This window comes from Temnothorax longispinosus, chromosome 2 (assembly GCF_030848805.1).
Source record: "Temnothorax longispinosus isolate EJ_2023e chromosome 2, Tlon_JGU_v1, whole genome shotgun sequence".
NCBI classification, from domain to species: domain Eukaryota; kingdom Metazoa; phylum Arthropoda; class Insecta; order Hymenoptera; family Formicidae; genus Temnothorax; species Temnothorax longispinosus.
Genome location: NC_092359.1, coordinates 21,483,798 through 21,510,329, shown reverse-complemented (window position 1 = coordinate 21,510,329; position 26,532 = coordinate 21,483,798). Strand labels below are relative to the sequence as shown.

At 42.0% G+C, this 26,532-nt stretch overlaps 1 protein-coding gene and 1 long non-coding RNA gene across 4 annotated transcripts in view; one reads left to right on the top strand and one right to left on the bottom strand.

Moving 5' to 3' along the window:
- The window catches only part of LOC139808007 (uncharacterized), a 324,746-nt gene that overhangs the window by 19,056 nt on the left and 279,158 nt on the right, over positions 1-26,532 (bottom strand). The window contains exon 7 of one of the 2 annotated variants that reach the window (XR_011730774.1): positions 2,389-2,896. The exons of the other annotated variant lie outside the window; for it this stretch is intronic. This is a non-coding gene — a long non-coding RNA (uncharacterized lncRNA). Of the gene's footprint in view, positions 1-2,388; positions 2,897-26,532 lie in introns of those variants that run through there. 2 annotated transcript variants of the gene reach the window in all.
- Positions 1-26,532, top strand: part of Sli (slit guidance ligand) — a 311,298-nt gene that overhangs the window by 28,036 nt on the left and 256,730 nt on the right. The gene's annotated exons all lie outside the window — the stretch shown is intronic.

The following is a 26,532-nucleotide window of genomic DNA, read 5'->3' as shown; positions in this document are numbered from 1 at the left end:
CATTATTCCCTACAAGCATAGTCCGCGCTTCCATAAGCTCACTTTCTTCACCTTCAACACCTTCCCTTTCGCGGCGTCAAAGTCTTAACTCGTCGTTTTTCTGGGAGACTACGGAGTCATCGTTCTAGTTGGTCATGCCGCTACCACTTCCTCCGGACTGCTAGATGCAAGCATGAGTCGTAAAAACGAACGAGCAGAATTCCTTGGTTCCTTACGGTTATATTTTGTAGAGGATTGTGTCGACAGATACCTTGCAGAGATATCTTCCCTTCTTCACGTAAAAACATTTATTTCTTGTTGACGACTCTCAAATTATAAAATTTCATTTATTGTCGATCATTAATTTTCCGTGATTAACCCGACGTTTGGATTCTATTATTTTTTCAAATAAATAATTTTATAAATCTATTATTTCATCATTTTAAAAATAAATAAGTTCAACTACCAATGAAATATATTAAGAGGAACTTAGACAATTCAGTCGAACTTAGACAATTTAGTAACAATCTTGATTTCTACAAGCAGAAGCCTCAAAGTTAAGAGCGGCGAAATTCGTCCATCAATCTAGAAAATGGCATATTATGAAGGAACTGTAGTGCTTCGTCATTGTACATTATACATGGATGAGAGTAGGGCTTCTACTCCCGTGCATAAAATTTTCAGCCTAGGACTTCAGAGAGACGTTCTCTATGGCAGACGACATACGGAGGACCGTGTGCGTGCGTACGTCTTGAAGATGGAGCCCATTATGTAGCTTGTACACGCAGTCTCGGGTGCTCTTTGCTCTTTACTCACCTTTCTTGTTTGCAAGGCTGCCTGCTGCCGTCGCATGACGACACGCACCGACGCATCAACGCACCTTTTCTTTGACTAATGCGTCCGAACGATCGTCGCTACCTCGTTTTACTTTCGCACATCTCGTTAGCACGGCCGAATGGCGTGAATCCATTTACTCGCTGTTTGAAGATTTTCTGTCCGACGATTATTACCGATCGTTCTTTGTCAGCGTTGAGATTTACTTTAGATATTTGCGATGTGCAAAATAAACTTACTAAATACCCTGCTAACATTTACCGCGCCATGCGATATTTATACGAAGATTATTCATAGACTTCATAGTCGCAACGTGATCTTTCTTCGGCATGTGCATAATTTTAGTTGCTATTCTATATTGATAAACTGATTTCTTATTTAATTTTGCATTTTTGTAACAATATGATATTTTCTTATTATAGTTTTTTTTCCGTTATATTTTGTAACAAGTAAATTAATAATCTTTTTGCGAATGCAATAATGTACTAAAGTTACGTTTTATATAGAAATTGATTTACATGAAATTTCCAACAACCAAATCCTTAAATCGACATTCCGTAATTATTCCGCGAGACGTAGTAAGCCCAACGTTAGTCCATGCACAATAGAGACAGTGTGTTCGGCATCAACTCGGTCTCGCAAACTCCAGTTACTCCGAAATCCACGTGTAACTTCCGACCGTGCACTTATGCACAACGGAATCTCCGTCATTGCCGCGGTACTCTCATGAAAGACGCGTTAACCCCCCCAGACGACAATGGTCATCCGTTCACCGAAGCGCGGAGACGCTTCTGCCGAGGTCCGACAGAAGCTGGCGCTTTCCCTGTCTCCTCGCCCGCGTTATCCTCATCCTCCCGCAGCACTCAGACGGACCAAGAGTGCTTTTGGGATCCCTCGTTTTCCTCCCTGTCTATCCCTCAAGCTCCACGGTCCCTCCCCCGAGCCATTCGTTGGTACAGTGTATCCCCCTGTGCTCCAATTACGAGAAGGAATGCTCATTTGGTACGCGGCGGGGGACCCATAATGGTCAGCAACCACTCGAAACTATTATCGACCCGCGGATTCGCCTCTAAAGCATGAGCGACGTCGTCCGCCGTACCCCACGCCCTCGAATTTTTAATCCGGCTCCACCACCACCCACCGACTACCAATCTCTCGGAAAGCACTTTCGACCAACGACTGCGTCTTGCACGTCGGTGTAGACGGCTTGCATTTCTTATCACGGTGATGGTGCACGCCACTGAAGTGGAAACACCAATCGTGCGATGGAGATTGCGATGCTAACCTCCGGGAAAAGCCTTTCTACCGCGGCTTTCACCCCCCCCTCGATCTTCCTCCCCTTTCTCTTCCCCTGACAGTCTAGGTGCTCGGATTCCCCCGTCTTGCATATTCGATGTCTCGATTCCAGGGCATTAGGTCCGCCAGTTTTGCATGATTAGATGAATGTTTCATCGTGAGATCGTTACTTTGGCATTATACGTGTAATACTGTGAGAACTGGAACGTTCTTGTTATCGAATTTTTATCGCAGTCGCAGTTATAACTCTATAATCAATAATTTTTTTTACCAGAATAGGACCTTGCAGAATTTTGTGATTTATTCTATTGACTTATACTAATCCACAACTATCAATTATATACACAGTGATAACACTACTTTAAAGTCAACTAAAATATTTTTAGTGTTGTCAAATAACAAACATTATTTTCGCCATACCACGTGATTTAGTCGCTACTTAAAGTCCTATCTGACACTTACTTAAAAATGTTAACGATCACGCGCGCGAATGGAAACCGAAAATGAAGTACAAACATCGACCACTCGAGAGAGGAATTCCTCTTTCACAGCGCGACGTGGAGGACATACTTGTCGCTTTGGAAGCGCGTAACGAACAATTTCGACAACAGGATGGAACAAATTGGTAATGAACGACGCTGTGGATACCGCTCTCCCTGCTCCGTCTCCTTCGTCTTCCTCTTCTTCCCCCAACTGTGAGGCAATTTCGACGCCTCCGTACTCCAGGACGTGTACATGAATGATTGAGATGTCCGCGAGCGAGTATTGCGCGTCCGACTTGTATTGGCTGGAATAATAACAATAATCTTTCATGTACTCATTTGCTCGAGCGCGCGCGCACGCACACCGTTGCCACGATATCAGTGACGCGCGTGTGCGTGTTAAACGCCCGTGAAAGTTGACGCAGCGCGAGAAATAAGGAAGTCGTATAATTCCAAGGCTGCAGGTGTCGTAAATGACGGTTTAATTCATTTTCAGAAATTGTGACAAGTGGCCGCGCCGGCCATATCGTGATCACGTGTGACGTTATCTCATCTCTGGCTGGGATTTTTACCAAAACTAAAATGTGCGATGTTTCGTGCATTCGACCATTACTTACAATTAGTGACGTTAATGTTTACTATTAAACTCTATATGAGGCAGGCGCGCGCGCACGCGTTGATTAGATATGCAAGTACAATTTCTGTTAATAGAATGAACAAGATTATACTTGAGACTTAATTAGTATAGGAATATTTATTATTGCGATGTATGTTCTCTTTATAGCATACAATACACCAATTCACTTTATAACAAAAATATACAAATGCTATTTGTAACAATTGCAAAGAAAGAGAGAGAGGGGGAGGGGAAAATAAATACATTTTAAATATTTTATATCTACATCTTTTATTTTGGTAAAATATGCATATATGGTTTTTTAAGTCGTAGGTTCTTAATTATTGTGGCATTTGTGATCATATTTTTTAATTCTCTGAAGTACGCGTAGACAGTTTGGCAAAGTGGTAATTAGCGTATCAAATAGGTACGCTTTGGTGCTTCTATTGTCTCATGTCTTTCGAAACAAAAGTCTTCCGTTAACAATGCGCCTGCATGCAGGCCCTCTTATCTATGTATCAGGTACATGCTTGTTCACGAACATATTCTAGCTGCGAAGTGGTGTACACGTACATTGTTGATACATACAACAGAGAGTGAGCAAACAGTTTTCTCGTGTTGCCCTAAAGTTGCTGCTTGGCGACGAGAGGTCCTTTCTAAAGCGAGCAATTCAATTACCCGCAACTCCAACTTCCGTCCTTGTTTCCAGCCGAACTGCGTGCGAGTACCGATATTCATGAGAAGGAAACGCGATCTAAATTGTCTTGTACCGCAGAATGAAGGATGATTAACAAAATTGCAATGAACAAAATGAAAACTCGACCGACCGGCGAAAATGCGCGAATGAAACGGTGCTTCGCTGGGAATTGTTTACCAATTGTCGCTCGCGGTTCACTGAATGCGAATATTGTTTTGCTTCAATAAGGATATTTTCTTATACCTATATCTTCCATGAGTAACAATAATAATATCGCGAAATGAAATTCGCGAACTAATAATATTTCTTGTTACAAACATATATATGTATATTTACAGTCTAAACAATTTAAAATATTCTAATAATGATACCGCGAAGTATTAGGACACATAGTATATAAGTAAATAATAGTTATTAAAATATTTAAAATACAATATTTGTTATATTTTCATTTTTCACTTATAAGCAATAAGCATATAAATTACAAATTGCATTGCAAGAAAAGAAGTTGCTATTTGTATGACACATAATATCATGTGAGATCTTTTCACCTTCTCGTATCGACTCGTTCCCTCTCTCTTCTTCTTCTTTACATTCTTTTTCATGCACTGTCGGTGTCTCGAGACAATTTCGGCCCTCTTTTAAACGCTCTCATTCAAGCCACGCACACACCGACACACCTAAGCACGCGTCCACTTTTGTACGCACAAAAGGGGGACGTGACGCGGCTGGATACGCACAATCAGCCCGCAGTGATTGAGGCATTCAAGGCGTGGGCACGCACTCTTACGCGCGCTTACGCACAATTCGCTGTGGGATTCTCACGCTCTTCGCGAGCTTGGTTACATCGTGACATTGAGGAACATATTATCATATTACAATCATTTTATAAAAGCAATTATTACGCATAGATGTATAATATTATAAACTTACAAGCGTATTTTATGGTAATTCTTTTACATTTCGATAATGATTATATTAATTAGAAAAATATCCAAATCATCATCGACTTACACCAAACCCGCAGCAATTATTATCAAATAGTTTTTAATATATTTTTATTATATTGTCCAAATTTGTGCGGAACTTCAGACTTTACTTCACATAATTGATAAGAATCTGCAACGTCTGGCGATAAATTACTTGGGACAGCTTTCAGTCTCAAGATGGAAAGTTCAGCACGGGATTTACCTGCGAGTGACAGTTCCATTAACAAATTTGCACCGGGACCTCGATTTTGTCGGTACGTTCGTTTTATTTTTTTCGTGGTCCATCGCGCTGCGTTTCGGCGACGGCTGGTGGTGGTCGCGTCGCGAGAGAGTCTTCATTGAGCGCGCGAGAGGTAATCTCTCGGAGAGAGAGCGGCGTTTCTTCCCTTGCCTCCAACTTTAATTACTTCGTTTCATTTTAAAAGGGCGAGTAATTAGGAGGTAGCGACCACCCTTCTCCCGTCATATCTTTCCGAGCTGTGAGTAGAACATCCGCGGAGAGCGTTCGCGTCGAATTCCGGCGTCTTATTCTCTCCTTAACGGCTTCGTCTGGAAGAGTCGCGTATCTCATCTCCCTGATCTCCCTAAAGAGCGCCGATCTATTTATTGATAGCACTGCACCGCGCCGTGCCGTGCCGTGCCGCGAGAGCCGCCAGATTAATCGCACGGTCATCTATAGCCGGTCTCCCGCCCTCTCCGCTTTTATTAACTCCGCTGGTTCCAACTCTTCCAATATCACATTATTGCACTCCGCCGCCCGCGGCGTCACCGTAACACTCGAGTGTAGACGGTTGCTCATCTGGCCTCTCCTTTTTCGATTTACCTCCTCCACTTTCCGCCTGCTCGACGCTCGACCATCGTGTCTCCGCGACGAGCTCTCTCTCAGCCTGATGCTTTATTTCCACCTGCTAGGGGATTGTCCACAATGCGCGGCAATAACCGAGAAATCGACGTTTACGTTGATACCCTCGCACCGTCCGCCCACTTGAAGTCACAACAAAGCGTCGTCTCGACATTTCTACGCCCGAGTCACGTTATCATCCCGATGTGTCCCCCTTAAGATTCGATACATTACGATATTTCGCCGCGACATCGATATATCCGCGATTGAACCGCGTGTAGCGTGGCAGCTCCCTTATTGTCATTGTAACAGAAATAACGTTCTATTTTTGTGTACTTATATAAAGTCTACCTGCATGAAGTATAGATCTGACAGATATAGAAACGACGTTATATGTTAGGAGATTTGTAACGCCAAGCGTCATTAAGATATCAGATCAGTTACTCTATAGAAACGAACGGCAGGAAATCATGGCAACATGCAGCCTCGAAATATCAGGGTTAGAGTCCGAGCTGTAATATTTTCGAGCACGACTACTTATTAGTGCGCATTAAAAATCATATATATCATGTAGTCCGTTGGATCGTGATAAATAACTGTTCTTACATGTAAACTGGTATTTCAGACAAAAACAAATGTGCTTTTTCCGTGTTCGCAGTAATTGTGAATTTTGGGAATTATTGAAATATGTAAAAACACTAAATTTTTGACCGCACATATGTAGATATTTATAATTTTTAATAATCTGTAATTTACAATGTGATTGACGATCCATTTCGCCGAGAAAGAAAATCACTGGTGTTATCTTGACACAGTAGCCTCAGAAATGACTTCGTCCAATCTCCACTCGTAGCGGAAGAGTGTGGCGTTAACTGTTAAAAGGAAGCCGGGAGAGATAGGGAGAAATTCCCTATTCCCCAGCTAATTTAGCAGAAATCTGATGGCCGCGACCGATGCTCGTTGGTCGTCACGATCTGTGCATTTAGAAAACTCATCTTCCTCCCCGCTGTGTAATTTTGCAATTTCACGAGATCCACGCGACGTCCTGAATATCAAAGTGGTGGAATTGCGCGGTGTGCACTGAAGTATGAACTTAATAGCCACGGCCGATGTAGTTCTTCGGCAGTCGCTGCACGCATCTCCATCTATTTCTATTAACGTCGGCCACACCTTGCCCGATCTAGATTACCCTGGAAGATGTCTTCCTTGTCAACATTTGTTATTGCTCGATAGCTCGTATGCCGTTCCCAGCGGATGTCGTTACATGCCACTGTATCGTACGCGGTTGCAGCTCTTCTTTTTTTTTTTCGTTCCATTAATTGTAATATAATGTCGGGGATAGTAATTGCGATACGTGTTGCGCGAACGCGACCGATCCATTGTCGGAACTCATTATGATGCTCGCAGGTGAGGATCTTTGACGCGCTTCAGACTAGACTCTTACCTAACGCGCTGTTTAATTTCCTCGGCCCTATTAGTAAATCATATCCGCTTGAGTAATAGCCGTGAGGATCTGGCTGGGAGAAATTCCTTCGCGCGGTTATAGACTTTTCCCGGAGAGAATATATAATCTTTCTACGAAGCCCGGAGTAGTTACCGTCTCGAATTACATTATGGATGAAGGAGACTGTAGGAGGATTCACCGAATTTGTCAAAAGGGATCCGTAGATCTCGACGGCGCGGATAGAGTTACCATATGGTACTCGCGTCATGGTTGATGTGTGTATTGTCTGAACACGTGTGTTGCGCCGATTTTTGCGATCGAATTAGATATCTCGTTAAGGTGTAAGTATCATATATCTAGAAATGGAAGAAAGAAGAGTATTTCCGTCTAAATACAAAAATGTTTTCATCTCATACACATAAATTGCTCACGATTGGAACTTACTTTTACATATTTATTTTGCAAATTATATTTAGATACGTTTAAAAATATTTTAAAATTACGAAACGTGTAAATATATATGTATTAATTTATCGCAAGAAAAAAAAGCTGATGCTTTCATATCCGAAGTGAAATTTCCTGATTATATATGTCATCAAATTTGATTCAAATATTACTTATCGCATGTTCGACCATTAATATTCAATGACGCAGCGACGAATATTTTGCCAAACATAATTTGCGATAATTGGGCCCCGATAGAAGTTCCAGTGTAGAATTTTCCCTGTCGCTAGTTCCCAACACAATTTATTCCGCACACTTGGCGAATCGGGCGTATCTTTGAATTAAGTTACAGCAGCAGCCCCGTGTCGGTCGATGACAAAAGGAAAGGAAAGACCAGATGCTACCCGGGCAAGGGGGGAAGGTCTGTCGCGTTCCTCGCTGTTTTTATAGCCGTCGCCAGCCCACACGCCCGCGAATCCGGAAATTCTCTCGGCGTAAACGAATTAAACCGGCTCGCCTATCTGCAACGAAGCGCTTCCGGGCTTCCGTAGCGCGACGCGCGGGAGATAGGAAGTTGCCGGAGGAGGGAAAAGAACACGGGCTACCGGGGAGCCGTGTGCAGGCGAACGACGCGATGCGAGGAACCGTATTCCGTCGAGTTTCTACCGAGGATTAACAAAACCTCCCAGGTTGAGGTCCATTGTCTCGCCTCGTCCTCCTTCTTCGATCCTCGCCGCGTAGTTTCTTAGCTAATTTCTTGGCGCGTGCTGCCGTCTGCCGACAGGAACAAGGGCATTGCGTGCTGCGAGCGAGAGAGAGTGAGCGGGAGAGAGGGAGCAGGGGGGAGTGAGGAAGAAACGTAGCGACAGAGGATGAGGGTGAGAGGTTGCACGGGGTTGAGACACCTCGCGGATAAGGTCGAAAAGGTAATCAAACTCTATCCTAGCGTGGCTATTAATTACCGCGTACCGCTTACGCGACCCGAATTCCAAAATTCGTCGTTCTTGGCGTATACGCCGCCGCGCCGCATTTCCTGAAATTCGAAGCTGCAAAGTGCAAATATCTCGACGATGACGGCTGTGCGCTCCTACGAACGTTTGAGTTTCTAATCTGTAATCTTGATATTTCGTTCTTGAAGCTTTTGGACAATCATAGCATAACGAGAATGTTGAAATAGCATATGTTCCATATTTGGCATTGCGCACTGCACAATAACAGCGAGTGCAAGTTTAATTAATTGCAATACGTTGTTAAATAAAATTTCTACTTGATCAATAGTCATGTGTATTAATACGTTATAACGTAATTTTCGATTATTTAAAAAAAAACTTATAATTTTTAGAGCAACCTGATCATGTATTTCTGAAACTTCAATTATTATTCTTTCCCTTAAACAATTTCAATGTTACGTAAATCATTTGTACGACATTAAATCATCTTGTTCCTTTATATCCTCTATTGTTTTACATTTCCATTATTCATGCTTCTTGTCCAGTATATCATTATTCAAATGTGTCTTGCGTTATCTTAGTCTCTGTCTCCGTCACTCTATAATTTGTTATTTCTACATTCTTACGTAGGAATTCATTCTTCTTATGTTTCTTACATTTTTCTTACATTTCTATCTTGTATACATCTTACAATTCTTTATTTTGATTTAAGGAATTTCTCGTTTAAGGAACAATTTTTTTTCATTATTCTTTTTTCATCATCGGTTATCCTTTATTCGCTCATTCTTTCTTCTCTCTAATAGATCTCGTGCAGCAGCAACGAGTACGCTTACCAGATTTTCGTCATTTTAATTTCATATGCGCCCGACAAATTCATGCACCGCGACGGCTGATCCCGTTTACCCCTAATATACGATCAGCATGGTTCGTCGGATTCATATATCACGCTGCGGCATCGGGAGCCGGGATCAAGTTAACCGTCCGGGTCGTTGTAACAATCGTTGAGTGCATCGCATAAGCGCCTTACGGTGTGTATGGCATTGACACACGGGGTGCAAGTAACCGCGCGCCCGCTATTGTTTTCGGCTTAAAACCGCCCCTTGCACGCATTGCGCGTCTCTCTCTCTCTCCCCCGTCTCTTTCCTCTTTCCCTCTCTCACGCGCGATCCCGTCTTTTGGGGTTCCGATTCCGACACAATGAGAGACGTTTCTACGGCCCCAATGCCGTCTGGCCCCGTCAGGAGAAGGCTGACGACGAAGTTGATCCTTTCAACAAAGTCGAAACCGGATAGTAAGATCTCTCGCGTTCTGAGAGCCATATACACTTTGCGACTCGATGAGACCAATCACACCGCTAAGGATTTCGCTCTTGGAATCTACTGGCTTGGCGCTCGTTATAACGGTCCAGTTGGTCGTTCGATTAACTGGAAACCAATAAGGACCGCAGAACGACAAGGAGCTGGGAAACGCCTCTAACAATAAAAGTCGTTTCGAGATCGTTAGAAAGAAGGCAAAGGGAGTTGACTCGGTGGCTAACGGGTATCGCAATTCCTTTTTTAGTAGAAACTCATTGCGAGTGTACTTTTCATGACGGTGATCGATCTTATTGTTAGACGATTATCGGCATGAACGTTTCCGCATCTCCATTCCGTATGTTCTTTAGAAAATGAAGTTAATAGAAATACATGTTAATTCAAATATGGTCCAAGAAATTAAAATACAATATTATGCATTATTATTATATCATTAAAAAAAAATGTTTTTTGTATGTGATTAAAGAGCAACAAATTGCACAGCACACATATACGGTAATTTACTTTGAATTCCTATCTTAATATGAGCATTATTGATATCTGCATATTTATATTTATATTGAAAGAACTATTAAAAGGATTATAGTTGAAGAAAGAAGCGCATGAAGAGATACATTTAATATTTATGCAACATTAAACTATTAGTTTAAGAATAAAGTTTGCAGCGGACGTGTTTCAGTATAAATGTAAATACTTGTATCATAATAACCGATTTCATCGCGGAAAGTTTTGAGAAAAGAATGCTAAAATAACGGGTTATTTTCGAGGCACGTTTAAACGCGTATATAATTGAATTTTGTGGCACGATTCTGTAATATACCCGGTATACGTGGACTTTTTAGTCTTATTATCGATAAAACAAGAAGGCAACATCAACACGATGGTACGCGCTACAGCTGCTCGCCTACAATCGGTGCTCCATATTTAGCGACGAGAGATTCAGTCTCTCGTGAACACCATCAAAGGAACACGCCTTAATCATTCTCCCCAAGCTCTCGTGCGTATAAAATTACGATAATGACGACCAAGTTATAATGATGCGACATCAAACGTCGTAGTATTTCTAGTGATTAACGTCATTAACCTTTTTCGACTGTCGACGTTAACCAAAGTTTGACTCGGGATGAGAATGAAGAAGCTTAAAATCAACTCGCGCAAAAAGATCTAGTTGAATTATTATGTACACTACAGCATGGAAAAAAAGCGCACAATGATTTCAGTATCGTAATAAATTATTTCTCCGTCGCTAAGCATGAGCTGCGCTAGTAACTGCAATGTAAATAGAGGTCAATGGTTTAATTAACCACACTTAAGGCTAATCAGTGTTTTACGCCAGTAACTTAGAAACGTGTGATAAATTTAACTTTGGATATTATTATAATCGCGATGGAATAATATTTATAAATGCAGAGTCTTAAAATCATATAGAATTACTTTATAAAATTATATAAATATTCTTTAAAGTCATGAATTTCAGTTTTCTTAACTAAGCGTTACACAACTACAGTATTTTAAATCATTAAAATCTCAATAAATTAACGGCTATTCGTACGTTTGCTGAATGCCCGTAGAAGATCGAAAATCAGCGCAATAGTAAGCCAAGCTATACAATAGGTAACTAATCGCTAATGTGATACTCTCTATATCACTCACAGATCATTCTCTATATTCAGCTCATAAGTGTACTAATTATCCTTGATTACGATATTCTAGTATATACGCTTAGATTTTAACGAGTTCAAGTGAACGAGTTAAGTGAATGGTAACTAATTTATCCATTTTGTCATTTATTATCCCGAAACTATTTGCAATATATGTTACAAAATTATTACGTTTTGTGTTAATATGGAAATTTTCTCTCGATTACTTGCTATTTACGGAACATTATGATTCTCTACTGTATAATATGAAATGTCAAAGTTATTTTATTTAAGACACGTTTACACGAATAATAGTTACGTGATGTAGTGCAGTTAAGGACAATACATCTCTCTTCTGGTAAAATCTTCACTTCAGCTATTCTCCGTAGCGAGTTATCGCTATTATATGCGGCATTTACTTGTTATTATACATTCTGTATCTTACGTTTCTCTACGTTTAATCTCTTAAGCAGACATGACAAATATGCTGCGCCGCACGCTGTTAGGAAACTATTTACAATAGCTTGCGAATGAAAAGGGTTTTTGGGTTAATTCGTTAACATATTTTCCCCGTTATTCAGATTATTTCTGAAACATAGCCATCCGGCTATTCGTTGGATCTTAACGGAGATATTTAATATTAATCCTGGTAGCATTATATTATATTAACAAAACAAATTATAACGTTTAACTTCTTTACTTTATAAGATATGCACTTTATTACATGTGAACAAAAGAGTTATTATTTATGATTCACAGAAAATAATATTTGCATTGATTCACGAATATTTGCAATAAAGTTTTTATCAGTTATTTGAAAATTCTTTGTAAACACTATTATTAATTCTAGGCATCTCGCACATATTCAAATGAGAAGATACTGAATTACAGTCAAGAATCAAATCTCACCGTTGCTCGAACTTTGTGCAAACTACTCGCTGATCGCCTCCGGCACAATGAATAATTTGCATAGAATACGAAGGGGACTGAACTAATTTCTAAGTTAATTTCTAATAAAAATTCCGTTTTCAGTTAAAATCTCTATCTGAAGTTTTAAAAGAGAGTGAAATTAAAGTATTAAATTGCCGGATTAATGCAATCACTTTTCAATATATAACCTTTTTATTATTAATTTATTAAGGATTAAACGATGGTACGCTAAACAAGGATATGCATACTAGTGTAATATCCTTGTTTACATTTTTGCACAAACAAGCCATTCATAATTTTGCTTATTTAAAATAAAATACATATAGCATGAAATTTGTTTAACAAGTTATACATCTTTGTTTAAAAAAAAAATAAATTGTGCTTAATTCTTTCTTTAAAAAATTATATTCTTAATTTTTGCATTTAACTTGATAATTCAGGGCAAAATTTCATCGTATTTTAAACACGAACTTCCCAAATTTAACGTCAGAAAGAATATTTGAACGATTGCAGAGTACAATTCCATATTTTCGTGTTTTTAGCACATGGCATTAATAACGCATTGTTCGTACTGTGCAGTTGCACGCGACGCACGCGTGCGGCGTGCGTCGCATGTGCTACACGAGTGTAGACGTCGCGTGGTATCGTCGTCGCGCACGGTATACCGCCCGACGATTCCGCGGCGAATTAAGCGCATATAGTGCCGTACTACGAGAGGCCGGCATTATGCAGATTCGTCCAGCCGTATAACGCCAGGTTTAGCGCCGTGCCGTCAGCGCGTCGCAGCCGCGGCATAAACTCCGCGGAGTTATAGCGCTATTGCGGGCGGTTGTGACGGTGGCTGCATGGCAGCGGCAGATCCCCGTATCGCCGCTGTCATCATTGTCGCCGACATTCGCGATGCGCGACACGAAGGGCCGCGAGCGCCGCGTGGCACTTCGGCACTTCGGCAACGAATCGACAGTGCAATGCCGCTAGGGCCCCCGGACCTCTCCACCGGCCACCCCCCGTTCTTCAGATTCCTCCGCTTTTACGAGGCGAAAGTCATTTACACCGCGCGATTTACGGCTGCGTTTCTTCCACCCTCCTCCCTTTGCCCTTCCGCCCCGGGCCGGCCCACCGACCGAGTATCGATACCCAACGACGAAGTAGGACTTTACTTCTCGAACTCGACCTTTCCTCTCGGACCGCCTCCGCTCGTCGCGCGATGCACCTCTCTCTCTGCTCGCGCGATTATCGACCTTCGACGGGCACTGCGCGAAACGACCTCGGTGAAATGCCGGGGTGAGGTTCTTATTAACGTTCACCCTGAATGATGGGAAACGCGATTCCAGGTGAATTGAAGTTTGATGCTATTGGAAGAGGCAACTTGGCCGTCCTCTTATATGTGAGATAGCATTTTAGCGTTTCCCTGAAACGTCTTCGACCATGTGCTCTAGCTCCACTAGAACATACACACACACACTTCGGTCCTTTAAAAAAATTTATTTCCCACAACGTTTTCTCTGCAAATTTGATTCCGCTAATGTATCTTGAAATATAGCCAAAAAATTTAAATGCTTTTATAAAAGCAGTAATAATATTACATATATTTTTGGACTAGTAAGAATATAATTTTAATTATTTTCTTTTAGAATACGAATTTTGTTTAGTTGACGTTCAATATGATTTTACCACGGCGATGTCAATAATTTACGATTGCCATTTCTAAGACGATGTAATATCTCAATTAATAACGAAATTCTTTTAAAACTCTGTTTTAATGTAATAAAATAGTTATTATTTTCTATTAATTTAAAAGTATTTTGCGGTTTTAGCGATCAAAATATTCTTTCTCTTGCTCCAATTTCTGCTTTCTTGAATATCCGTGGGAATTCTAGAATAAATTGATCTCGAGATGACGAAAAGCGATGTGAATTTAGTTTGAATACATAGTGAACATATTCTGAAAGATAAGTCGCTTTTCAGTGTACTTAGGAAAAGAACTTATACGAAGATGTATCTCTGATTTTTACCATTTATCTCTGGAATGTGATTTTATTTCGAACGCGAATTTGTAATTTTTTGAAGTATCTCTATAGAAAGCAGAAAGCTAACAGTCCGTAACGTTGACTAATTTTAGAAAACTTTTTGTGACATATTAATGATAAATGATTATTGTAAAATAATAATTTCGTTCATTTAATATCTCCTCATAAAGAAATCTTTAAAATTTTCATGAAAATGATTTCGGCCTACTTTAAAAATAAACGAATTTTAACATTTTGTCGTATGTTAAAAGTCACAAGTTCTATCAAAATTTTATCAAGGTAACGTTAAAACTACGAACAAATTCTGCTAGCGTATCTCACCATATTATCCATTAAATTAAGTCATATTTGGGCATTTTTTAACATATAGTAGAGTTCACGTTTGACATGGAATGCACCAACAGCGAATACATTTTGCTTTATACATCCATGGCTCACCCGCTAATCCGCTAATCGTCCGCGAATCTCGGACCTCAGCCGCCGCGCTTGGTTTTCGTGACATTTGTTCATTCGTAGAACGGTGGTATATAAATTTTACTTTGGATGTTATATTGCGCGGACGATCGTAGGCCGGATCGGTTAAGCCGGTGGGTGGAACAAATGGGATAGCGGCGTGAAACAGCGTAGAGGAGGGACCGCGCACGTCATAAGATTTCCGTCATGAGACAAACAACCTCCGGGGCACGAAGCAACCTTAAGCGGGCGTCTAATTATCGATCGGAGCCGAATGTAAATCCTCCCGCTTCGTTTGTCTTCCCGAACTACACGGCAATTTGCCAGGGCGCACCCTCCAGTCCATGATCGTTAATAAAATTTGAATCTTTAATCACGTCATGCGCTTGTCTCCGGCGTTTGACCTGCAACTCCACTGTTTCGCTTCACACACAATCCTTATAGCGGTGTGCAAGTTGTATTCATTAGTCGCGTACTTTTCCAAATGAGCAGAGGCAATGAAACGTCAAAACTGCGCTAGCTAGCACTAACACGGTCTGCTAATTATTATAGTCATCATTATCGTTATCGTTACCGTTTGTCTAACGCGCATCTAGTTTGCCAAGTTATTTTCTGCGCCGCATTGCAGTGGAGTTTGTAAAAAAATTGCGGTTAATTGCGGTGGCATCTTCGTTTTCAAAATAAAAAACTTTTGTCTCACATTTTTCGACGTATAATTACTTTGTACCATTCGTATATACTATCTCTCGATACATATTTCTGCTCAGCCAACCAACGCAACCAGTCAAGAAGGAAAGAAGCGGAGGCAATGCGTTTGCGGAACGTGTACTCCACGCGAGACAACTTTCTGCTATCTATCTTCCGAACAATTAAATTCGTTTACGAACGGCCCCGCACTCCAGCCGCACGGTTTGTTTTTAGATTTTCTACCCTGGGCTTCCTTTTCCCTCTGCGAAGTTTCTTCAATTTCGCTTTAACCGCGGTTCGGGCTGATTGCGGAGCGAAATACAAACTCCGCCACGGATTCTGACACAAACGCTTCGAGACCCCGCCGCGGCCGTAATCTCGAACGCAAACATGGTGTCGAGTTTTATCTCCGCTCGACTCGCGTAGCCTGCAATAAGGATTTAAGGCACGAGCTGGAACGCTCTTAAGCGAAGATCTTTCTCTTATCGCGACGCTTTTAGGTGTCTCGAGACAGAGTTGGGGCGCGCGGGCGCGTCGTTGAATTTTTAAAACGTCCGTGTTACGCGTCGGGCGCGTTATCGACAGACACGTGGTAATCGGATCAGGACTCTCTTCTTCGGGTTAATCCCCATACATCTTGGGTGACGCAAGGACGTGACAATCCGGCAATGCCGCCCGCCGTTGCTTCGGAAAAAAAGAGATGGAACGGGTGGGAAAAGATCGCCCGGTCCTCCTCCTGCAACTTTTCGTCAGCGGTCACCACACATCCGTCGCACCTCCGTTATTAATTATGGGATAATCCTTTGATGTGGGACCCTCGAGACCCGAGTTACGCTGCAACTCGGAGGACACTACGCTCCCTTCTTTTCACGACCTGCACTTGACGAGGCGAAACAAAACGATATTACACGCCTTTGTCGAGGCTTTGAAACCCTAAAATCGGAAGTCGCGTTAATACATCCCAGGCGCGTTGACATTCCGCAATTAACTGAGTGTCCTTAATTTAAAACCAAGCGCGTTGTAAAATAATCCGACGGGAAGTTTGCATATGTAAACGATGCTCTCAACTGCTCCTTTTATAAACGTTTATCTCACATGAAGAACGAGGTTGCGTGATATTTATTAAAACAAGCAATTTTTTGCATCTACATATACTCATTTTGCCCCGTGTTATATGATCAGAAAAAAAATTAATATCTGTCACTGACACTGAGGAAAATTTCAGTAATTAGAATGTAATATACATTCGAGAGACGTGCCGACAATTTGAAACGCGTTCACAAAAATTCTCCTTCCGTCGTAATAATTTCGCGCTAACTAGATCGTTGGCACTCCTCCAAATATAACTATTATATCCGCTGCCTCTCATGCCGTCGGGTCCAACGAGCTTATTCTTCGATATACGTTAATCAGCAGATACAGTTTTGCAGAAGAGTTTCGAAGTAGAGCTCGCCCGCGAGCAAACAAATACGTATCCCGGATGTGTATCCCGTTGGTACGTATATTTCAGGCGTCTGACGGAAATTTGCGAGCAAATATAGGAGTTCGGCGGTGGTCTGTATGCGACACTAACGAGCCACCAAACTTTGCAGTTTGTACTCCTCGAAAATCGCGTCGTTGATCGCGGCGTAGCGCGGGCGGAAGGATCGGATGGAAAGAACGCGCCGGTATACCCATTGCGTTCCTTTTTCTATTTGAAACTTCCGACGAGAAAACGTGCCGCGAAAGTACCGGCCGGTAGTTCGCTCACGTTTCGCCGAACGGAAACGAACGATCACTGCGAGGATGCTGATCGTTTCGGCGAAACCGGGCGACTTATCGCGGCAATTAGAGACCAATTAGCGGACACCTGCGCCGACTTGCCGATCGCCCTCTAATTGTCGACCGCATCGTCCCGCATTGGAATCGTACGGTCGCCGCGTAACATCGACCGGAATCCACGTCGGGCGTCGTCTACGTGATGTCTGCGAATAAACGTGACTTCGCTCGTTACTCGCTCACGCGCGGCGAAACGTGTCGCGCTAATCTGAACGCGAATAAATAATGTCATTCGCCGTCACGACATACATACGAGAAACCCTGGGCGCAGCTTCGTGCGAATAGGAAGGCGATCGTGAGAGCTGCGCTTTGCAGCTAATCACGGACGATAAAAAATACGGAGAGAAAAAGTTTTTTTTCTCTAATCAAAGGTCTCGAAACAACTTAATGCTCGCGCCGCGCAAGGGGTAAGACGTTTGAATCGATGGCTACAAAAAATTTACCATTCAGCGACGGTGAGTGAACTGTAATCCAACGCGTACGGATGAGTAAGTTTAAACTCAACGATTCTATTTAAGCACGATACAATTCGAAAAGCGAGAACCCGGTGGTCCGTCAACAATCGCCACCTCGTGTCGGCGGAGTAGCGCGTTCATCGTGGTTTTCATCGGAGCCGACTTGCCAGACTTCCGTCGACAACACGGCTCTTTCTCGTCTGCGGTAAGCGAGAGCCCGCATCCGGAGCCGTCTACGTCACGGAATTATTTAATTTTCAACCGACTCCTCGTCCCCGTTGCGCGCCGCGCCGCGCCGGAACTTTTCACTAGAATCGTTAGCGTGACTCGTAGATAGGACTCCTTCGCGCCAGATTCACAGGAAACTGAATAAAACTCGCGTCGTTCCGCGCTTCGTCAAGGAGGCGAGCGTGAATGCGAGTTGCAATGCGCGCAGACAGAACGGACGAACGACGAGGAAAGGAGGGAGGGAAATCATCTTTATAACGTGTCCCCGGATGGGAAAAATGTGCTTCTAGGCTCTAGAGGATTACCGGGATGTTCCCCTGAGAGAGAAAGAGGTGGCGAGTCACACCGCGCCTTGATAATTGGACGCCTCGTTACTTTCTTCTCTTTCTTGCTTTATCTCTTATAGTCGATCTGCCGTGTACGAGAGATTCCGAGGCATCTCGCTCTTAAAGCCGTGGCCACCACTTCCCATTATGCATCTCGCCTACCGACCTTCGATCGGCCACTCGAGTATACCACGAATGAGAAAGTACTTCGTTAGCGAAGGAAAAAAAGCTGAGATTCTCTTGACTCTTGTTAGTAGCTTGATGTAGGTCCCGTGAAATTATGTCACAGTCATTTATCGCGCCTTTCGTTAAAGCTGAACAAGCGGCAGTTTTTGCGTTCTTCGACCCTCGCGCGTTTCGTAAATCGTTCGTAAACGAAGTAGATAAGATTACGGGAAGTGTCCCGTTTACGTGTGTGGACGAAGTATTTCTCGCGAATCTCTAGAAACCACAAGAAGTTCTTTTCTTTCTTCCTTAGTTGTGAAACTTTTTTCTTCTTCGATAATAGATTGGCGTTCGCACTCCAGAATCATCTATAATGCATTCAACTATTTACTTCAGTCTTTCTATATTTTCCACCAGTGAATGCATGTTTAAGTAATGAAATCATCACAATGGAAGACGAACATTACGTACCTACATATATAGTTTATACATTTGCAAAGCATTTCGCGAGAAACTTATGTATCATAAAAATATTTTGACCTGCCGCCGTTTCACGAAGCTGCAGGCGCATTTCTGTGTATAATGCCGCGCTTGTATTTTATAACAGTATTCATTATGCTCGCAGCACTTAACCGTTTCGCCTTATGCACGAATTTTGCGCTTCTGCGAGAGGGCCCCGATACACACTCATTTCCTCGCAGGGTCCGCACAGGCGGACTCGGTAGTGCACGTTGCCGTAAAATCTGCTCGTTAAAACGACACGTTCCTTTCGACGCGCTATATATCATCCATAAAGTCAAAGCTGTAATGGTTCCGTTCTGCGCGCGCGCGCGCGCTCGCCCTATCTCGAAGAAAACGCTGAGCGTTCGATTTCTCGACCGAACTCTGACAATCTCCGCCGGACACCGGCGATCGCGATATCTATTATTGTCGCGTGCGCTCATCGATTATACTCGTCGTCGGCATCGATCAGCACTTTCGCAACTCCCGTGCGGCGCGGCGCGGGCGCTTACGCGCAAACACCCTTTGGCGGAATGAGACTTTTGTCTACGGAACTTCGACACTTTGTCAGTGTCGTTTCTCGATTATTACGCTTCACGGTCGACGCGCCAAATAGCTGGGCGTACAGGATGTCGCGGGGACACGACATGTAGACGCCTTGTTAGCGTAAACTGGCGACGAAGTTGGCGGAGGGTATCCGACTAACGACGCGCAGGCATCTAGATGTCCGAGGAATGCGGATATTCCGTCGGAGAAAATTCGGCGTGTCGTTCGCGAAACACAGCCGCTTCAATAAGTCATTTTACTGGCGTTTAATTGACTGTGAAATATTCCCGTTGACTAAGAATATATCTCGGATGACAATCTTCATTTATATCATTCTCAAATATAGATGTTCGAAACTTTAATATGTCACATTTTGATTTTATTAAGAAATATTAAGAAGAATCTTTAGAGAGATATTTAGTAAGCGTCAATGTGTATAAATACTCCTAAATTGAACATTAGATTACAGCGGATATATTAAATAAATTAATATCGAGGAATAATAATGAACGAGGAAATAGAGACAATAGATAAGCCAGAGTGGAATAATGAAGGAGATCGCGTTCGCGCGGCTGTCGGGCCCTGCTAAATTTGACTGGCTTTTCCGTCTGACACGTGTGACATGTCCACGTACGACACGAACACACGGACAGCCAGCGCCCGGTTGGTGGTGGACAGTGAGAGCGAATTGCGGCGTCTGTGGGCAGCACACGTGTGCGATGGTCTCTCGTATCGTCGTCGTCGCCGTCGTCTGGGTTATGAAATATCACAGGGTCAGGTCGGCTACGTGTCACTGCAAGGGACTTGGACGCGTCTTAACAAGGCGAACTCGAGCCACCCCCTCGAATTCAGAGAGAGAGAGAGACGGTTCGTGCTCCACCCACCTCTTCTCCATAAGATCTATGCGATCGTCTTCTCGTCCTCCTCTCCTCAATGGACGGTGACACGTGATAGTAGACCCGCTTGGAAACGAAGACTCGGGGGAGGACGAGAGAGAACAAAGACTCTGCGCGCAGTTAGCCCAGAGCCACTTCCGATCCCTTAATTGAGAGGCCCGTCCGGATATCTGCCCTCGTGGATCAAGAACTTCCTACTCTCTCTTTCTATCGTTCTCCTAGTCTCACTATCTATCGATCTATACAGACGCACACGGATATAGCTATCTAATTGTCTTACCTATTGATTCTTTACTCTATTTGTCCCCTCCGCCGTCTATATATCTTCTTCCTCGCTCCGTAATTTCACGGCGACATCACCGTATCCTTTCGCCAACACCTCCGTCGACACATGTATCGTCTAGACGATTTGCTTCATGGCTCTTTGTACCAAGTTCAAACGACGCCTCGATGAGTTCTTAGCGCCTTCTCGCAGCCAAGAATTCGCACTCTGTGAGGGAAGCGCGTCGTGTCGTGTCGAAACTTTTGGTAATTACACGGCGGGAGCTCTCCTGTGGCGAAAAATGTCGCTACCTCGTTAATATTTAACGAGTCGTTAATCACGTCCGGGAGCGACGCCGTGACGAGTGGTCCTGTACGCGCGTATATTTGTTAACACTTTCTTTGGAGCATTTCCTCTAACGTGTTTCGGACGTCGTAATAAATTGCTCCACCTGATGGCTTTAAGAATAGCACGAGGATAGGATTAATGTTACATATTACAACATATCTCTAAGATGACTCGCGAAAAGTTGAAGAGACGGTAATACTTTTTAACGCCAAAAATGATATAGTATATTGCCCAATTTATTATAATACTTAATAAAAAAATCAATAATAAAGAACGATATACTTGAAAAATATTTCCAATATAATTCGTACAAAATACAAATATAAGAAGTTAAACGTTTTAAACAAATTTAATGACATTTCAAAATTTAATTTCTTTAATATGTGACTGTATGTGACGATTTTTCGATTGATATTCCTTTAACTGTCTTTAGAAACTAAGTTTTAAAAGGCTCGATCAAACGAGCTCATCGTACTTGATTTAAAGTGTGATCAGTCCGATCTAAATCACGCTTCGTAGTGCAGAGAAAACGTGCATTTTCTACTTGCACGACTTCCCTTTGTTATCACATTGAGATCTTTCAATTGGCACTGTTATAGTCGATCGATGCCTATTAAGGATTCAACTCTGTTGAAACGATTGAGTGACAGGCAAGCGGTTTACAAAATTGGGACACCATTTCTGTGACAATGTTTGACGTTTTAATATCGTTGGATTTATTTTTAAAAGCAACTTTCAATAATGGCAACGACAATATGACTATCATGTAAAACACTTAAAAAAATACCAGAGAGAATAAATCAAGTATATATCAAAAGAGAAATATTTAGAAACAATCAATATCGAAAGACTATTCGATGAAATGCAATCTGCTGCTTTCTAGCAAAAGTTGTAGGCTAACTTGTAAGATATTAACCTTTAGAGGACGAGCAAGTTTTTTCATGACTTTTTATGATTTTTATTTATAACTTCTATATATGTGTTAAAGTGTTATACTACGAAAAATAAGCGATTCTCGTGGAACCTAAAAATAGGTCCCGTTCTTTACAGGTTAAACGTACACTTGAGAAATTTTTAATTTTTTTTTATTTGAATCATTATTAAAAATACAAGCATCAAATATAATTCTTAATGATCCGAAATAACTGATTGAGAGTACTCGCGTATCTTTCCGATTGCTGGTACTCATTTTCGTTTGTTGGACAGATAACGAAAGAAACGAAGTTAAATCAATTATTCTTGATTGCTTCACATTATTGTATTATATAAGGGTCCTTTTATCGCATTGTAAAATTTATATTCGAGATTAACTTTTTAAAGACGAACTTGACAAAATGTCACGATTCAATGAACCAGCAACAAGATGACACGATTGTCGTAAGCAACGTAAAAAGAAAGCGCATCAAACGAGATGGCAGTGATTTCGCCTCCTTCCTTCTTTTACTTCACTTCTTTTTTCATGTCGTTGAAAATAATGGAGATCGAGACAGGCTCTCGTTCGAGCGAACGAATATAATGGTGAATTTTAAAAAAAATTCCACGGTTCGGGCTGGCACGGAGTAACGAGGACCACGCCTGTTTCCTCGCGCAACAGTGGATCAGCGATTGATCGTTGTCTCGTAAAAATCGAAAGCAATGACCTGCGATTGCCTCGTAGATCTCCACAGAAAACGATTCGAGGATGTTACGGATTGCGCATAAATGTTACCATTGATTATCTCTGCGCGAATAACGTATGAAAATTGCCATATGGTTATCCGTACGGATGATAGAAAAGCTACAGCGAGAGGTATCACGCGCACCTGTTCGTAGCGACCAGGAACTTATTTGCTGTTACTGGAGAAACCTATAATTTTCGCAGAGTCGGGCTGTCCGAAGGTGGATATTATTATTATTATGACAAGTAAATGCAACGGATATATTGATAATTGGATACAAGGCAAAGGCGTGTATCGATCGAGTCTTTTCGATATGCGGATTGGAATCCACGGTAGGAGACAAGAGAAATGCGGGCAATTAAGCACAGGTGTGTGCGTAGCTACTCGAGTCGAATGTTGTTGCGTAAGCGTGCATATATAGGTGCGAGAATTTGTTGCGTTAGGAGGTACAGAGAGAGAGAGAGAGAGAGAGAGAGAGAGAGAGAGAGAGAAAGAGAGATGATATTTATTGTTCGCCAGACGAATCCGCGCCGCACCGCGCCGTAATTGAAATGATGATTTACAGTCCCGACGGAGGGAGCGCGCGTGAGGAGAGAGTTTCTTTATTTCCGCGACGTGATAAATAATCAGACAGTGCCGATATCTTGGATTAGACCGGATTATCGCCGAATCGTCGGCCATTATCACTGGCTCACCATCAAACATTGGCGCGTGGACATTTATCGGCGTAGTTAGGATTTATTGTCCCGGCCGACGGCAGACATTTTTCTTCCACGCCTCGACGGCGCGGCCGCGCCGGTATACCTCCGGATTCCCGATCGATCCTTCGATCCCGCAGGATCTTCGCTCTTCGTTAAGGGCCACGGCACTCGTACCGTGCCGGATCGTCGCATCGAATTCGCTGTCGCCGTTAATCCTCGTCGCTGATATTTATTCCGAGTGTAATCGGAACGAGAGGCAGAGCCACGACTCGCTAACTAAGCGTCCCAAGACGTTAAATCGCACCGCCGATTCGCCACGGAAGGCCCTCCATTACCGGCGCGCGAGTTCCGAGCGAATTCATCTCGCGACGGACCGCCTCGACGAACTTCAGAAACAACGTTTTAATGGCCTCAAAATTTCCGGTAACTTTATTATCGCGAATTAGAAGGTTATTCGATTATTAACTATATAATATACGACGACCAATATTTCGTTTGCGAACAATCTTATTTAAAAATTTTGCTAAAAATATCTCGAAAATTATTAGGAGAGAACTACTACCGATAATTATATTAATAAAGTAGAACCACAATTTAATCGATTGTAATAAATTAGGAAACAATATCGACTTCATCATATTGACTTATCACTATTTTGTTACCGTTAAATATATGTTCTATATTGTATATGTATGCGTCGTTAGTTCCTGTATGCAGAGTTTGGAACGCAAGCCACAGAGATTAATTATCGCAATCATTACGATAATTGAGTTAACCAATAACCAGTATGAAACACATTGGTGCGGATAGTGCCCCTGCGCACACTGTTAAGAGCATTGATATCATAATTATCGCAAATTTGTTTATCCTCTTTAGAGATTATCGCGCTCTATGTTTATCCACATTTACACTAATGTTCTCTAAATAAATAAAATATTACATATTTGTACGTCTTAAATCAATATATCCATCGTGAGAAGCAACCGTGTGAAAATTCAAAAACTCGTTTGAAGTATAGAAAATTATTGGCACAGTTTAAAAAAACAAGGCAAGTTTGTTATATACGCCATTTTCGTCCGTAAGCTGCACTATTTAACTTTAGCGCTCGCTAATAAATTTCTCGTCAGTTTTTCTTCAAGCAGTTCATCAGCGCAAGTCGGTAGCCATTGACGTGCTCGAACTTATTCTCGCGAAAGGAACGAATATAGCTTTACGTACGTATACAAAGTGCTGTTGTTCGAGCCTCGAAACTATCCGCTATCCAAACTATCCAGTAAACAAACTTAACGAACTCATTAAGCAAACACTTAATCACCATCCAGCACGTTTATTAAGCTTAAAATACCTGTAAACCAAGATGATGTAAATATTAACATAAGCAAAGTTCTGAACGCAAACTTCGAAGTTATACGTAAAAACATGTTTTAAATTTTGTTCCATTTTTTTTTAATTTGTACAATTTGATAGCGATTTAGCTTACCGTGAGTTTGGCTAAACAATTTTTTATTGATGCTTTATTCTGTATTTTTTGAAGAATCAGCACTTTACATTAATTAATTCGACGATCTATATGTTAACTGATATGTGGATAACTGAATGGCAATTTATTTATGTCGAAACCGGATAATTGAATTATGGTTTATTCAATTCGCTAATATCTCGAAACTCTTTGAAATCTGAATTATATGAAATATTGGCCAACTTCGGTATACCTTGATTTATACGAGATTGTCATGACAACGATTTATCGGTTTGAAACAGCATCAACAATTGCAAAACGCGACAACATCAAATGTATCGAAAGTCTGATCAAATGAAAAACAATGAATCAATTTAATCGAAATAGCTGACAACACGATTGCCTATTTGATTAACAACTTCCATTGTGTAATATATTTTTCGAGAATCGCACGGTTTTTTGTCTTTATTAGTTGAATATACCATGCCTGAAATTTTTAAACTTTGGTCGGATAATATTTAAAATGATATAATACAAATTATACGAATTGTTAGGAAATCTCATTGGCGCCCAGATTGCTATAAGAGTATTTATCATCTAATATATTCAGCAAAGCAAACTTTTCCGTGTAATTTCCTTATCTACCATCGTTCTGAATGCACTCTAATATATATTCGGATATATATTTTGGCCTTTTCGTAAGTTTTCGAAATTATCGATTAAGATGTCACGATTGTTTTTTTATTATTTATCTTTAGGTTTTAAATATACCTACTGGTCAAACTGGTAGTTGATTACGGAGTATTCACGTCATAACAGTCAAGTCGCTATCGCTTGACAGAAAAAGGGTTAATCCTTCTCTGGGTAATACTTTCTACTTCGCGCGATAGTGAGCCGCGAGAAACTGATGGGAGAATAGGGGTGAAACGATCGTGGCGGTGCGAAGAGTCCGAGGAAAAGAAGGTCGAGTAGGCACGGGAGGAATGGGAGAAGGGAGGTAAGAAGGAGGCAAGGAGTGGCTGAGGGAGTCGAAGAGAAGCGAAAAGCACGAAACTCGCATTTCCCTAAGTATAACGTATGCTCTTAATCCCGAAATTTATGCGAGCGGAATTAACGCTCGCGCTCGACTCTCCGCTCGATTCGCCGGCAACGAACTCTCGCCTTAAGCATGTACATGCAGTCCGCTTGTATACCGCTGTGAACGGTTCCAACACCGTGCAAACGTCGCGGTAGTGATAGCCCGAGACCGATATCCAGTCGCGGTTTTCGAACGACACGGTGTATTCCTTTTGATAACCGGGAATAGAAGGGCAAACATCGGGAGTATGGGGAAGTGTATGGCGGCCGGTTATAGACTCTTATCGGGATTTACGATGCCTTCGAGGCACACTTCAGCTATGAGCGGGAATGCGAAGAAGGATAATATTTTTGTTTGCGAGCTCTCGTGAGAATTATACACTTTGGGCGCTATCGAAGAAGACCTTAAATTGCGCAGGGGCTCTCAGCCAAGAAACAACCATGACTTCGTTGACAATGATCCCGGC